The 17393-nt window shown below is 41.9% G+C and overlaps 1 long non-coding RNA gene across 1 annotated transcript in view; it reads right to left on the bottom strand.

Annotated features, from left to right (window-relative positions):
• LOC133221971 (uncharacterized) overlaps positions 1 to 17393 on the bottom strand; it is a 149408-nt gene that overhangs the window by 72685 nt on the left and 59330 nt on the right. Inside the window, exons 7-9 of the long non-coding RNA XR_009728134.1 lie at positions 14105 to 14218; positions 13751 to 13836; positions 8519 to 8686 (exon numbers count right to left, since the gene is read on the bottom strand). This is a non-coding gene — a long non-coding RNA (uncharacterized LOC133221971). The remainder of the gene's footprint in view (positions 1 to 8518; positions 8687 to 13750; positions 13837 to 14104; positions 14219 to 17393) is intronic.

Below are 17393 nucleotides of genomic sequence, written 5' to 3'. Positions count from 1 at the left end.
GGGACAGAATTACTGCAAAAGGATCTGTCTGCACTGACAGATCTAGCTTGCTTTTCCTCCTCAACAGCTGGGTTATTATTATTAGAACCAGCACAATAATTTATAATGAAGAATTTGACACCTTTTTCCATACATATATCACAAGTTGCCCACATCTATTTGTTACTCCAAATTATTAACCGCAGACTTTCTGCCAATAACTCCCAAAGGGACATTAGTGATACAATATATTCCTTGTCCCCCCCCATCAGGAAATGCTTTCATTAAAGTCAGAGTGGGAAGCATTAATTACCCCTTATTTAATGGTAATAACTCATCATACGTAATCATTCCTCAGAGATAGATGCTGGTGTGATGACCCAAACTACTGCAGAGTTTGAATTTAGCATTGGATGCAGATGAAAATTCCCTGAGAACACAAAGAAGAGCAGTTCCAGCTTTCTGGGTCACATCCTTGCAGAAAGAAGCTTCTGTTGGATCATGATCTTTTCAGGACTGCTTCTGCCTTGCCTAAAAGCCTCAGAAGTCATAATGCCACTGGAGTGATCATTGCACTGTGTAGGCTATAGTTTGAAAGGTTAAGTGGGACTTCTGTAGTGAATAAACCCTGTTTTGGTTCCCAGAACAAGGGTGGATATGATCCCATATATTTTGGTCAGTTAGTTTTCATTTGTAGCAGTACAAGCCCAGTATAGCTCCAGGGACATGTTTCTGCTAAACCCCTAGGCAAATCAGTGTGCAACTCGAGAAAACAGCCCATGGACACATTCACTGAACCTCCAACCTTGTGTCTCCTCAGAAGACAGACAAATAAACATTTCTAATCATCTAAAGGATAGAGCTTGTTCCAACAGCATGTTGGTGGTGCATATGAGAAAGAATCAACCAAGTCTTAGAGCGGGTACATTCCCTTGACAGCTTAATAAAGCCTCAGGTACCTGGTGGCATTAATGTATGTTGAAACCACCCACAAAATACCCCAGTAGGTTTGTAAACCGAAGACCAACACCAGCAAACGTAAAGGGCCTGCTGGGTACAAACCCAAGTCAGCCTATTGCCTGTAGGTAAAAATACAATAACCAAAGGCCCAGTCTAGAGAACTGGAAACTGTAAGAGCTCACAAAATCCACTGACTGTTGCCTGGCCCTGACTATGTGAAAGTTTTTAGTTATATCAAGTTCAACAGGTGAGGTTAAACAACTTGCTTAACATAAAACATTAGGCTAAAAAACAGAAGTAAGCTAAACATACTGTCATTCTGGCACCTGATGCTGAATAATTCATACATAAGGTATGTATGAATTATAATAAGAAAAGAAACATACATTTTTGGTCCACAGTGACTTTTTAAACAGAACATGAAAGAACCAACTTCAAATGTGTATGTCCAGCAAAAACCTTCTTGTACAGAGTGACAACTGCAGTCTACCTTTATCTTCACCACTTCCCATGGTGATTTGCATTTCCTTATTTGATTTTGCCCTGAAACAAAACAGGAACCCTTACAAAACCTCATCTAGGAGAAGATTTAGGGTGTTATCCTTGCTTCAGCACAACTGGGCTCACCTCATTTTGACAGGCTAATGGCAAATGCAGATTTGATGTATTAACACACAGAAACTCCTGAGACAAAGGCCTCCCTTCCAAAAGCAAGCACCAGAAGAGGTCCAAACTGTCTACAGAGGAGTTGTCGTACTACAGTTATCAGTGCATCAATTCTCTCCTTGGTTGTTCTGAATGTGGTCTCCTACTGAGCACCATATGCATGTCTGATAGCTGCCATTAAAAATCATCATTGCACACACCAGTCCCTCAAATACAGGCAGTGGAAAATAAACTCTGAATCCCAGCAGGGCTGGCAAATGAAGACTTTCAGTACTATACTCAGCCAAAGTACACAGCTACTTTACTCTTGGCTAATGCTGCATCCCTTCTGAGACACCTAAACCTACGTGCAAAGTGACAGCGTTGCTGCAGTTACATCTTTAATCACAGCAGTGGTTAAAAGCCAAAAGTAAGCTAAACATATTGGCATTCTGGCACCTTATGCTGAATAATTCGTACGTAAAGTGCTGCAGAAAAGAAACATATGTTCTTGGTCCATAATCTCTTTAGTGTAAAATATTTAAGAATTAGCCTTGGATGTATACATTTAATAGTAGCCCACTGGTATGCTGTCAGAAGGTCTATCTGTACCTGCATATGCTTATTCACTGTATTGATACAGCAGGTATGTATCTATAGCAAAGATTCAAAACCATATAGCAATTGTTCAGGTTATTCATTTTGAACACTTCCTTACACTGGATGTGGATGATAACCCACACTTTCTTAGGAGCACTACATGAAGCAACATGCAAAGTTTCTCTTCCTCTCCAACCACAGCAACAGAGATGTCCAAATTTACATCCCCTTTATAGCATACGACCTACCCTGTAATGCTTTCCATTTACATAAAAGTCCTCAAATCCCGTCTCATCACATCCCTGAGATCAGAATCAAGTCCAGCAGATCTGGAAACACACCCAGACACATGCACACACACAGAAGAAACCTTTTGGCATATCGATGAAGAATAGGCCTTCCAAAAAAACATCCAGTATACAGATGAGCCCTCAAATTAGTAGAGAAAGCATGACGACTTCTGCAGTGGTGGCTGATGAAGAGACACACACAAATACACCTCTGCCACCAATCGTGCTGCTAGGGCATTCATCAAATTAAGTACCAAGAGGAACAACACCTCTGATATCTCTTCATTTGGGGCTCCAGTAAATGAAGCACTAGATTAGGCCTGACAGAGGCCTAATGCAGCTTGAGCTTTTCCTGGTGTAATTAATTGGAACTTCGCCAGCTTGACAAATTGGAATGATGAATCTATCTTGTATGAATAGAAAAAAAAATGCATAATCAGTCAAAGATTTAGTTAAGACAGCTTCTCCCTGACTCCCTGCCATAGCTAAATCCATTAAGGTGAGGAAACATCACTTTAAGGAAAGGCACTGCTCTCCGTATGTTCAATTTATAACTTTTTGTTCTTGAATTTAATGGAGCAGTCAACCTGGACAGATCTGACTTCGGAGGGGTGAGGAAGGGGGAGGTGGGAAAGGTTGGTTTATTTTTAGCATTCTAATCTTCCCTGTGCCTTAGAAGAAAGAAAACAGTTACGTTGCTTTGAATGCGCCTTCCTGGGTTTGGATTTTAAACCTTTGGGGTTGCACGAGGGGATCTAATAAGCGTGCCCCACATACTTTGCTACCGAGATGATTCTGTGATAAAACTTGCTTGTCAAGTATTTCCCCTCTAACTTGTTTAATTGCTGGTAACATTTAGGCTTTAGAGGATGTGATAGATTGACTGCTCTGCCAGCACAGTTTTTTCCTCTCTAATTACCACCTAGTTGTAAAGGCCCTTTCCTGGCACATTTAATGGAAAGGCAGAGGGAAAACAGGTCTGCTTACTTTGAAAATGTATTTTTATCATTCAGCAGTTATTTTCCATATATTTAATTTAAACCATGTGCTTTCCCGCTCCCTCTGTCTCACTCGTTCAGCCATAAGATCCGAATTGTGAAGAATCAATTAAGCAGCTGATATCCCCATTTGTACTCAATGTTTAGAGAAACTTTACATTTCCTCTTCGAGACCGTGGGTTGCAACACAAGTTACTTACACACTGCGGAAGAAATGCTTAAGTGAGAGTTGACAATGCTGGTTTTCATTTCAAACAATCCCGAATCCCCCCTTGGCTGGCACACGCGAAAAGCGCCAGGCAAATGTTTAGCTCACATCATGCAAATGACTGGCCATAGATTTATTTGACAAACAGTTGAGCAGACAGCCCTGTACTGCACTCACTTGTACCCCACACAACCCCAGGAGCCAGGAGAATTTTGCTGGCAGGAACAAGAGCAGAATGAAACCCAAACACTGTGGTTCATGGGTTGAGCCATTCGCTCTTGGCCACTGGCCAAGCTGACAGCCACATTTAAATAAGCCACCTGCTGAGTAGGGAGTTTAAAGAGCTAAGTGCTGGGGGAGCTTTAGCTGAAGAGTATATTGAACTTCTGCAATAAGGCGTGAAGTGAAAGGACTGCAGTGACAAGGAGTACTAAAGGCCATATTATGGTTCTGACCTCTTGTTCTAGGTCAGATACAGAACAGTTTTGGGCATTCTCTGCTTCCTCGCCTATGCTACCTAAAATGCATCACAGAGAAACTCTGTCCAAGGAACACCATTACATACGTGTCCCAGGAAGTGAACTATACACAGCAGATGCTCAAATTTCTTTTCACTATCTCTAATAATGCTGTATTAGAGATCAGAAATTGGGTATCAGATTAGATACTGGAAAGAAATTCTTCCCTGTGAGGGTGCTGAGGCGCTGGCACAGGGTGCCCAGAGAAGATGTGGCTGCCCCATCCCTGGCAGTGTTCAAGGCCAGGTTGGACACAGGGGCTTGGAGCAAGCTGCTCACTAGAGGGTCCCTAGGAAGGGGTCAGGAAGGTGTCCCTGCCTGTGGCAGCGGTTGGAGCTGGATAAGCATTAAAGTCCCTTCCAACCCAAACTATTCTATGATTCTATAAAACAGGTATGCTTGTGCAGAACATGTTAATTCCCTCTGGTTAGCTATTATTATAATTTTACTATCCAGAACTGTATTAGCTGTGTCAGAGGCAGAAGTCCTTTCCCAGGAAAGCCAGGGATCCCTCTCTTCCCATGCACTACCTCACCACTAGGCCTTGTCCAAGTCACCTCATGATCTTGATTTGGTTCTCACCCACCTTGTCAATTTTCAAAGCTGTCTCTAAGCACCGAGATGCTGGAAGAGGACCACACTCTTTCTGCTGCTGATTATGTGTGAAAAAATAACAACTTCCTGCTATGACCAATCCAGTGACAAAAACCTCTCCAATGAGAGAGACCAAACAAAGTGACAGGAAGGTGAGCAATTCTGCTGTTCCAGCCTGTAACAGCAGCAGGTTGCAAAAGTGTTATTTGGCTCTTTCTTAGCCCCAGATTGTTCACATCAAATGTGAGTTACAGCTGCAAAGACCCCTGGCAGAGAGGCTTACTCAGCTCAGCCCCTCCAGCACTCAGGCTCTTAAACTACATTGCTTTCCCTCTCAGCTTCAGAGGGTACACCTGATGCATTACATCCATGCAGGTAATTCAAATAGATACCCACACTCTTTCCTCGTTCCCAGTACTACTGTTTAACTTTTCCCCTTCTCAGTCTCTGCTCAGCAAGCCCATGTATGCCATTCTACCAGTGGAAGCTACCAGTTTATTTTTGATTTCTTTACCCTCAAGCTGTCACACAAATGCCTTCTGAACTGGTGACATGGAGGTTGCCATGTCAAGTTCAGCAGCTGACTCACAGGCCATTACTCATGCAACTGCCATTCTGCTTTTAACCTCCCCAGCCTGTGTTTAAAACCAAGTATCCCCTCAGCTACTCTGCTAGGAAACGCTTTAGGAACATAATTCAAGTAAAAGATGTTATTTTCAGTGTGGAAAACCTGCTAGTTAGATATAGTACATGACAAACAAATAATTTTAGCAGCAAAGGACTTGAACACTCATTACAGTGTAATATGTCATGGCACTGCTCCATGCTATGGGCAATTAAGGGTTAATGGTGTGTCAATTAAAAAGATACAGCCAAAAGATCTAAGAAATACTCTCTGTGTGTCACAGAAGGTCCCGCTCTCCAAAGTGGTTCTGCAAGTGCTGTCCAGGAGAGATCTGAACATCAGGTCATGTGTTTCTGGTCACAGATCCTGCCCCGACAGTAGGAATGATGTGCCCAGCACTCACCATATTGTGCTGTTTGCCCTTTGCTTAACAGGCAGAACAACAGAGATCAGTAGAGGCTGCTTTACCATAACACATGCTGTGGTAGTGTTACCTCACACAGGACCACAGGAGGCTCAGAGACTACAGAAGTAACCTGCAAGCTATCTGTGCATACACAGCCCCCTGAGCAGTGCCTCATTGCCAATCCACATGCACACCCAGCATCTTCCTTTGCCCTTAGCTGCTTCTTGATGCAATCAGAGAAATACACTAAAACATACAACTGCAGACCAGAGGTCTGAGGTTGAAATGTCTGTGTCTGGGTGTTTGGCTCCAAAGGGTATTTCAGCCTGACAGAACTGTAGAAATTTCAAGTTCAATTTTCCCCCTATCTCAACACTGGATACCTGATCCTTTGTGCACATGCACATACCTGCCCTTGGTACAGAAGGTTTCCTTTCTACTGTAGAGACCTCAGTTCAAGCTCTGAGTTCAGTTTTTATTCTCCTCCACACCGAGTACCTGCTCCTTCATGCACATGCACACACCTGCCCCTTGTACAGGTTTCCTTTTTGTTTGTTTTTAACTACCCTTTTTACAGGAGAACAATCAATCACTTCTCCCTCTTCCTAGTCATGTCCCTATTACAGCAGATCCTGTTCCAATAAATGATTAGTATGTGCAGAATGCATTAAAATGAATTATAATAGCAATCTGATCCCCAGTACCTCAGCAGAACCTTTCCATCACAGGTGACAGCCTGGCTCCCCTGGGCTTAGCTCTGGAGAGAGAGCACCAGACCTCAAAACTCAATCCAGTAACTTTCTATGAACCAAGTTCCAAGTACATGGAGCATGCAGCTCTTCCATTGTCTCCAAGCTAGGAAAGCTGTACCTCAAAGGCTATTCAAGAAGCTGGTACACACAACCTCATCTCAAATAAGTGTAAATGCAGTTTTCCATATATTATGTGATTACAGCCTCTCCCTACCTATGGTGCTATGTTTTATTACAGGCCACCAAAAATAATTAGTTGGTGACCCAGAAAACTGATATATAAAATCCTTTTAATCACCAATATGGCTTTCAATTATATAGTGTAAACTTATTAACCTTTTTACTGCTGAGATTTGATTTATGGAATTCCAGCTGCATTAACATTACAGGAGGATATAGAAAGTGTCTTGTATGACACACTGGGATTAACAACTGATAGCTGGCTTTGCTATCACAGAGCAAAGGCAGCATCCTGCGAGTCCCCGGGGGCTCATTGCTATCAGAGCTATGTGAAAAGTTTGGTCTGTGGAGTGAGGCTGTGTAATTCCTGTCACTTCCTATACAAACCAGAACACACAGGCCAGTTCTGGCTTTCAGAAGGAGCAGGGGTTGTGTGAGCACTTGCTGCATTAATAAACAGAAAGGGCAAAGGTAGGGCTGCATTTGTACCTCTCCTCACTCACATGACCAGAAATACTTGTATATTGAATGGAGACACTTTGGGGAATTCTCTTGCACAGGAATCCTTAACAGCAGGTTTATTCAAACAAAGGTTGAATGCAAAGAGAAGGGCTATTTGTGAGGGTGCATTTATAAAAACTGATTTTCAACTATGTTCTTTACTCATTTTCATGGAACAGGTATTTTCCCTATTTAGAGGGAAATTTAGTGGATTTCCCCTTCCACCTCTGGCACTCAGAAAGTTTCCAGAAACTTAAAGATTGGTGTAAGAGGGTTTGTTCACTTTGTCCTACTAGAGAAGTGCATTTAGTGCTTTGCACAAGGTCTCAGACATTCCTGGTCATCTTCCATGAGACTATGTTTCTAATGCAGAGATCAGCAAGAGAGATAAACAGGCTACAGTGAAGCCCTAATTAAAATCCAAATTACTAATCTGAACTAGATGATACATCAAGATCCAATAAAGGATACAGGAATCCATGGTAAATACTACCATACAAGACTTGATTGAATCAGCCAAGGATGAAAAGACCTGTATTTCCAGCCTCCACGTCATTCCATTCAAGTCTCAGGAATATACACAGAAATAATGAATCTTGCCATACCTTCCATCCACAGTTCCCCTCATATTTTTGGCAGCTCATTATTTGCTGTTCAATGGCAATAAAATAGAATAGCAGTGTTCTACAAGATCATTTCTGCTGTGAACACCTAACTGCCTCTTTTACAGTCTCAGGAGGATCAAAATAATGAATAGATTTAGGTCAAATTTTGCAAGTAAATATCAGTTTTCAATTTCCAAACCTAACCTTTTTTCAACCTTACAAACCCCGTTACAGTTAGCCTGTTTTTCAGGAATTTTTTATGTGTACAAGCATCCCCCAATGACACAAAACAGCATGGTGAAATAGCCATAAACTGAAGCAAACCTTCATCATTCACTTAGGGCTTTTTGTTCAAACTTAATAAGTTGTGACAGACACAGAGAAGAGACTATGCGGGCAGATGCTTTGATAACATGTGCAAAAGCCATCATCTTTATAGAAAGGAAATGCCAACATTTGCCATCATCTTTCTCAGGATTAAATGTTACTGAATGAGATACATTTTCCCATGTAGGCACTGTCTTGCCTGCACAATGCACAGCCTGGTTCCCTCTGGGCAGTTCTCAGGTCACTGTTTCTTTAGCAGATACAGGTTTGGAATGGCACCCCGCAACCCACACACTGGACAAAGACCCCTAAAGCCCCATTGGGCCATACCTGGACAGCCAGCAGATTCATTCCCAGCTCTGCTTTGAGATGTCCTTCTCCACAAGCTGAGATTTCTGGTACAGCACAACAGGATGCGTTACGGCCATCCAACTCACGCCAGCTCCTCCAAGGGCTAATAAGGCCCATCACAGAGATAGGAAGGTTTCTAAGCACATTCTATGAAACAAGGAGAATAAAAATCAATGGCACTGCATAATCCAGTCAGTGCTTTCCTTTGCTCACAAATCTTCATTTGTTCAGCTGGGAAAATTATGAACAATCTAGAAATAAGACAGTAAAGGCAGTCAATGACAATTGTAACATAAAAACTAATAGAGAAGGTGGCATGAATATGGTATATTCAGTTCTGCTGAAACTCATTTATAATTTTTAATAAAAATAGTAACACTTTACAATAAGTGGACATCATTTAATGCTCAATTACGATGAAATTCCTTTGGCAATATATATTAAATGCAGCAACTCTGTATTTATACCAGGAGGGTTCCTCAAGATTGATGTTACTGCAGTGAATACTAGGAGAATGTCAAGTCCAACACCAGTGCATTCAATATTCTTGCCCTCCAGGTCAGATATCCTTTCCTCCCCCACCCTGACATTTGAGACAAGTCCTTATCTGTGTGGAGAGAACCACATGAATTATATATTATATAAAAAAGGAATCTGCAACACAGGCTGCAAGGCCTTTAGCAATGATTAACTGAGACATTTTGAATAACACCACAAAAAGGTACAGCTCCTAAACAGGCAGTTTTTTCTTGGAGGCCAAGAGGTTTTTAAACCCCTACATTAATAAAACAAGCATTATTTCAGATAAAGCACAGAACCTTTACAGCAGAGCCAACTTCAACTTACTGAAGATTTCTCTTTGCAAGAAAAACACCATGAACCTTTATCCTCTACTTGCAACAGCTCTTATGCTGTAACATCCTTAGCCCTACCTTCCATCAGAGGTCACCATGTAGATCTGAGCCCTTAAACTTGCTCAGCACAGGTGGGATCAGTTACCCTGAAAAGCAAAGCAGGCTCTCCCTATCTCCTACAGGTGCCTACCCCTATACTTTTAGCCACAGATTTTAGCACTGTGACTCCACACTGCTCTTCCCTGGCAGGCCGTGGGAGAATTTGTTTGTTTCCTTTCACAAATACATCTGAGACAATGGGATGTGATCAGTGAAGCAGCAAATTGAACCCTACCAGGGTATGGCTGGACCTTCCTGAAGCAGCCTTAAAACACAGGTTCTCATATTTTGTTAAGCTTCAATCTCTACTGGGGGTGGACTGGATTTGGTTTAGGAAATGCAGCTTGGGAAGCTGAATCTGAGACCATACTTTTCCCCTAGATGTATCTGCAGCCAGGGCTCTTATCTGAATGTAACTCCTAATGTAACCTGGTACACAAAATCTGTCACTTGAGGATGGCAATTAACTGGCTTCCATGGGGTGAGTGTGCTGCCATTTGGGGTGCTGTCTTGCTTGTTTCACTGTGAAGACTAACAGAATTAGAGAAAGTTTGAAAGATGCCAGGTACATGTCACCAGAGCCTTCAGTCTGCAACACTGCCAGGATCCAAAGACAAATCTGAAGGAGTATGTCTCTTCCCAAAAAAGAAATACTACCAAGAGCTACTCAGCAGCTTAGGAAAAAGAAACACCAGTTGGAGGTAGGGGGGCATCCTAAGTGCTCGCTAGAACTAGCATCATTCCATTTCATCTTAAATCATGTTCTGCATCCTCTGCTGGAGCAGTACTTATCCCAGACCTCCGGGCAGCTCAGACACCTGGCATAATAGCTCATTAATTACTTCAGCATGGCAAATAAATTTTAATATCTTCTTGATCCTCATTGCTAAACACTTCACGCATTCCCAAATACACATTGACGATTCATTCTTCTTCATCTTAGATACAACAGGCTTTATTTTACAGTTTGACTTTAATCAACGTCTCCCTCAACTGTGGGTGGCACGTGATAATGTTACATCCTCCTCTGGGGTCACCAGTTCATTTAAGAACTCAGGACAAGTATTCATATTTTGCTGCACTCATGTTCTCATCCTGTTAAAGGTGATTACAACATCAAGTTTTGTCCAGTGTTTCGGCATGTGAACAGGAAAGGTGGCATGAGGTCTAATGGTAGCAGGTCAGCACTTTCAATAAGCATCCATCTGTAAACAAGCCCCTTAAAATATTGCAGCAGAGGGAAAGGCAACTGCATCTTAATTGGGCAGAGTGAAAAGTCACAGGGCTTATAAATACAATGTGGAGGTGATCTGTCTTGCCAAAAAAGAGGAGGTTCGTTACATGAAGGACACATTATCCTTTCCTCTTCCTATGATTCAGCATGGTAAGTAGTCATTCCTAATTGGCTTACAGCTTAGTATGAAATATTGGGATGCCACACAATGTGATGACACAGCTGGATTCCTAAGGGAAGCTGAAGAGTGATCTGAGAACAGAAGAGGGACAAGAGCAGATGGGGGTCTGGAAAAAAGAATAGTTGTAGCTCGCAGAGTAGCATGTCATTCTTTATCCCCCTCCTCCTGTGTACAGCATGCTGTGTACAGCACACCACTCTCCTGGTTGAAAAGCAAGAGACTTGTCATTTCAAAGTTCTTAAATAAAACGTGGGGACAAAAGCATGATTGCTGGAAGTATTGAAACAGGAAGAGACAAGCAGGCTGACTAAATCTGGGCAATAGCTGCAAAATACACTGCACAAATTTCACCTCTCTTTGTGTATCCAATGATGATTTCCTCAAATTTATTCTTGACTGGAAAGGATTTGCCAAATTACCCAGTCAAACAATCTGGGGGTCACTCACAGAAGCCCAGCATTCGGAAGATAAGCCATTTGAGTGGATACCCAGGTCATATGCTGGGAACTTGTTTCCTTGTCCTGGCCTTGATTCAGGAAGGTAATTAAACAGCTGCCTACCTGGAGTCAGTAGGGCTATTCACATGCACTTAAGTGCTGCTGACGCCAGGCTGAGGGGAATAGACTTCTCAGGGGGAGATTTTTGCGGCAAATACTAGTGCTAATTCAAAATTCACTTTCTACAAAGTCCTTCTCCTGCAGTCAGCTGAAATCAGCTATATCCACTGTTGTGCTTGCCAGGAAACTTGATAGAATGTTGCCCAAAGTGAACATAAACGACAAATAAACACAGCAGAAATTAATAACAGGAGTTCAGACCAGTAGGTTGCAGAAGATGTGTTATAAATTTCATCCAGCTGTAATGCAAATTCTGCCAAATGATTGGGAACATCTACCTTTTTATATCACTGTTTCACTACATATTAATAGCAACCAGTTACTGATGCAGTACTAAAATATTAATGATATGGTCATAAACCTGAATCAGTGCCTAACTTGGCAGAACAACGGAGGGCAACTTTTCAATCACGTGTGAACAAAACCAGTTTTCAGAAACCATTTTGTTCCTGTGAGACCATGTGAGTAGAAGTAATTGCAGGGCTATTTTAGGCCCCCAGATTGTTCTTCCTTGGAAAATCAACAGCCCCTTTGAGGTGTGCAGTATGGGTGCCCAGGTATTTATGCAAGGCTGAGAGAATCTCAAAGCAGGCAGAAACAAAGTTCATGCAATTAATTAGTAAGATCTCATCTGTGATTTCATCTGCAGCTGCTATGACTGACTTTTATATGTCCATTAGAGACAATAGCCTTGAGCCCCTGGGGACTGATTGTTTCAGCAGGATTTAGCTCTTTGTTCTGGACTGAGGTGGAATACGTTCACCAAGCAAGGCAAGAAAGCCAAAGCAAAACCCCGAGCTTTTCTACCTGCCTGATATAAGCAGGTAAATTTATCAGCTCTGCATTGTAACATATGTGACCACAACAAAAATGTAGGGATATTAAAAGGACTTAAATGTTAGACACTTCCACCTTTTATATTTCCAATCTGCTCCCCAAGCCACCCTACTCAGGACAACTTCAGGTCAGCTGCCAGCTAAGGAAGGCAGCCTTTGGGATGCTTGACTGAATTTGTAAAGGAGAATCAGGTCTTGAAGTCTCCTTCCTTCTCACTTCAACTATGTTCCAACAGAACTGGCCTGGTCCATTTTATTATTCACATTTGTCCCTTTCTATCAAGATGGAGCCATATATCTAAGCTCCTTTCAAACACCTTTAATTGAAGCTACAAATTAAGGGGATTAAGGACAGACACAGAAGGATTCTGTGTACTCTGCACAATTCCCAACAGCAGCTAGCACCCCAGGAAGAGCTGAATATTGAAAGAATAGTTCATTTGTACTCTTCCACAGGACACAGCTAAAGGCTCACACTCATGGTTAGCATCACTCTCTCCTGCCCCTCACCAGGATCTAAAAGAGGTACTGTAGGAAACCCATGTACAGCTGATGTTTTACATAGGTTTACTAATACCAACCCAAGGTCTTTGCCTTAAAGGTCTTTCTCTTCTTCTTCTCTGAGTCACCGGTGCACAAATAAGCTGACTTCAATCAAAATAACTGAATTTTTCAGTTTAGAAGTGCAGAGAATGGCATGAAATTAATTATGTCACAAAAAAGAAGGGACCTTTTCTTCTGGTTTCCTATTGCAGTCACATAAATGAGGATCCAAAATACCACTGAGATATCACTTAACACTGTTAGCACATGTGAGGCGGGTCAGATCCCTGTCACAATGTCTTTATTATTCGCTAACCAGAGTTGCTGCAGTGATAATCTTTCTTCACTGTATCTGCAAGCAGATGCCATCAAGGTGCAACTAACAATCATCCCTTTCAGAGTAAGGGATCATAGGCTTCCCATTGCTCTCTCATCCACTGGCTCCTTGTTTATTAATGACAGTTAAAATTTTAGTGTTGCTTCTGCTTAGGTGGGAGATAACAAACATCTACTTGATTGACCCCTGTCCTACAACTAGTAGGTTCTCTTACAGCTCACATAACGCAGTCTTACTGCAAATCAAGTTGCCAAAACAAAGACATTTTTTGGTTTACAAGCTGGGAGAGGAGGAGAAAAACTGCCCATGTTTGGAAACTTGTTCTAGCAAGACACTGGAAATGCATTGAGCAGCATGAGAACCTCTAGCACTCATTCATTTCTGGCCTCTGAGAACCAACACGTCAGTTCCTAACAAGGTCAAGGGCAAATGTATTTTAGGGCACCTTCATACACCACAGCAATCAGCACTAGTGTAACACATGGAACACAGTTACACCTCCAAACATACCTACTCTTTGGACAAAGTCCATGGTCAGCTCAGCTTCAGTTCAACTCCAGGATCTTCTTTCTCTCTGTATTTTCTGGGACAAAGACCTATGGAGGACAATGAAGAAAGAGAAAGATAAGATTCTTTCAGACCCTCCCCCATATGTCATGCAAAATGCAGGTGCCTATAGATGGATCTGAGGAGGCTATAGGGCCTGCAGAGGTGCCATGATAAAGCTGCATCTTGAAACTGTACAGAACAGCTCCCCCAACATCTCCTACATCTAAAGTCTACTCTAAAAAACAAGAAAGAAATAGTCTCTTGGAAGAAGACAAGTCAAACATAACTCATCTCTTTATTCTTTTTCTCTCTTACCATGCTCTACAGATGATTGTTTCATCTCATTCTTCTGTTTCCAAGAAAGACCTTTCTAATTCCTCAGGCAATATTCAGAGCAGTCAGGTTTTTCTTTGAGTGTTCAAGGCTGATCTGATCAATTAGAAAAAGAAGGTTACAGTACATTTTAAACCAAATACCCCACAGGATAGAACCTCATTCTAGAAGAAAAATATTTTTTGTTAGCAAGTAAATGCAAGGAAATGGTAACAGGGATTCAGCACAACCCCCTTTCTCATGTGTCCTGTGGGATTTTCTGCATTGTTCTCTCTGTTTAAAGGGTTTAAAATACAAGGGTAAGGCTGCTGCAGTCCTGGACATGTGAGTTCTGTTCTCTGGCTGGATACAAAGCGCCACGGATCACACAAAATTCTTCCCAGCTGTTTTGCCTTCCCACATTTCTGTCCTTATTCACTCATGAAAGCTATGAATTCTCTCCAACCACAGACTTTCTCCCAGCATGTGATGTACCACAGGGCCCCACAACCTTATCTGAGGCTGTTCGGGCCCAGCTGCAATGTAAAGACTCTGCACCACTGGGACTCCCTTACAGGGTTTAGAGTCTTTCTTTGCAACAGCAAATATCGAGTGAAATACAACCACTTCCTCAAGGTGAGTGTTCCCAAAGGCCTCAGGAATCAGAGCTGACATAATGTGAAATTCGCTTCCCCCTTTACCAGCTCTGGTTAAATAAACTCATGTTCTGTACAGTAGGACACACTTCATTTGCCTCTCCCTCTTGTTGATTCCAAAAGGAGACCACATAGACCAACCATCACAGCCAATTTGATTTCCAATTTTCTGGGTAGCTTTGCAATCACACTCCATTTGTCACCTGAATGCAGTATTGAATTTGCAGCCTGGGTGTGAATGACTTCTGGAATTATCTCCCTTGGACAAGACACCAGAGCAATTCAATAGCAAGTAAACAGAATACAGAAATACCCTTGAATAGGATTATGTCAGGTTTCTAAATCCTAACCCTGTTACTTCAGCAGCTACCCATTTCTCTTCTCCTTCTTCCTTTCTGGCTAACATTTTCTTTTCCAGGACTCAGTTCAGCATCACCAAAACAATCAAATATATTCTGTAAAGTTCCTAGGACTGCATGAGCATTTAGAGCTTGGCGAGCTGTATTGTAACACCAACCACTGACCCCAAAAGCTGATGTGATCAAACACATCTCCCCATGAACGAAAGAATCAGGCCGAATCAGTTTTACCATTTTAAGGAAAATAAATCCTAATCCTCTGCTGCTCTGTGGTATTCCTCTAATTGCTGTTTCCTTACACATTCAAACATCCACAGTTTGGTTCCGTTGTTTGAACGTCACTTGGAATCAAATCAGTGTTGCAGATACAACATCTTTGAACCTTTTAGTCCAGCTGTGAACTTTGGGCTTAATCCTTTAGGGCGCCCTTGTCTAGCAAGCTTTAATGTATATTAACTTTTCTAAAAGGAGAGGAAAAGTGGTCAAAGCGAGATAGTGCAAGGTTCTGTGTTTCATAAATTAATAAGCATCACCAACTGCATTGCTTGACCCTTTAAACTCTGTGAAATTAATATAAGTAGACAACCAAAGTGCACTTGGCCCCTGAAGAGCCTTGGAAGTTCACTTAAGCAATCCAAGTTTCCTTAAAGTTTTATAAGCCAGCTTTTAAAGCAAGTCCTTTGTACTTATTACTGGTGACAGTGAGCATTACAACAGCCAATGAACCTTTGCTGACTCCCGACCCCAATATGGTAGAGCACAGTTATCAAGGGAAATATCAGAATCAAAGCTTGTATATTACATTGAGGTCCTGACTCTTGAAAGAGCCCCCCATAGACTCTTCAGAGGATGTCAGTGAAATAAACGGCTAATATTCCCAGACATCTACTTATGATGTAAGGATGGTAGTGTTTACTTAAGCCCTTTTGGCATAGTATCACCACCCCACCACCCCCAACAAAACCTGAAGCCTATTAGGGAAGCAAGCTGTGGTACTCTCAGGTCCCTTGCAAGAAGATGAAACTTAAAGATCTTTTCTTTAGCCTGGAAAACCCTTCACTTGGCAGTGGTGAGTGAAGCAATGCTCAGTCTTCATCTTCACCGATTAATGGATTTAAATTATTAAGTGGCATTAGGTAGGCATGGTGAAGAATACAGTCTTCCCTCAGCCCTCCACACAGGGTGGGACTGCCTTGAACAGTGAAGAAAATGCATATGCACACCTCCTGTTCTTTGGCATTAATCTTGCAGTCACTTGTAATACCTGAGTTAGCGTCCTGTAGAAATAAGATACCTCACCATTGCCAGCTGATTATATTTTTCATAATGTAAAAGGTTCTTGCTGAATTATTCAGGTGTTTTCCCCACTGCTTAACAACAAAAAAAAGACACAAAAGCTAAGGCAGCCAGTGTCTGGGAATAAACAGGCTGGCGGGCAGTACTGCCCAGTATTAGTAATCAGTATTGAACTGTGAAGCCCAAATAATGATAATGTTTGACCTAAACTTTTCAAGAGGAAGAAGAATTTCCCCAAACTGGCAGGTGATGAGAGACCACAAGATTATCTGCCACAGGGCATCGAACTTCACTGGCATGTATCCTCCCAGCAGTGAAGTCAGGAGGCATGTGTTATCTCTTCTCTCCACCTGCTTACAACATTGGGTGAAGCCTTTGGGGCTATTTAATGACACTGGTTTCCATTTGTTCATCTCATTTGTTCGTCTAGATCTGGGCGCTGAGAGAGACAGTAATATCATGGCATGGAGAAGAATCCATTAACATACATCCACATTTTATACATATACCATACACAGTCATACATGAGAAATACAACTCAAAGAGAAAACAGAACTCGACTATAAGGAAATAATTGATGAAATTTCTTACCAGAAACAGAGATAATAACAAGAAGCAGCTGGAAAAATGAGGTACTTTCAAGGAATGTGGCTCACAGCTCCCATGCAAAGTGAATGCCTGGTGACAGGGTTGCAGTCCCTGCCAGGCAGATGTCTACGCTAGGAACAGTGAAGTTGATTTAGCAGCTCCCTGATTATTGAATATAAATTACTTTCTTAAAGTTTAGGGGTGCACAAATAAGTTCTAATGAGAACAAATACTGCTGGTCCAGTCCCACAAAGACAGCCAGAAATGTATCTCCAATTGATTTGCCTTGATTCATTTACTTGAGGGTGCAAGCACAATTTTCTTGTTCAGAGTTAGTTCAGATTCCTCTGTGCAGCACTTCCCAGTGATACAGACATAGACTTTGGTCCTTCC

This window comes from Neopsephotus bourkii, unplaced genomic scaffold (genome assembly GCF_033783945.1).
Source record: "Neopsephotus bourkii isolate Nb327-2 ecotype Australia unplaced genomic scaffold, CSIRO-AGI_Nbou_v1 NB_1572, whole genome shotgun sequence".
Classification (NCBI taxonomy): Eukaryota; Metazoa; Chordata; class Aves; order Psittaciformes; family Psittacidae; genus Neopsephotus; species Neopsephotus bourkii.
This window is presented reverse-complemented; position numbering and strand designations above follow the sequence as displayed.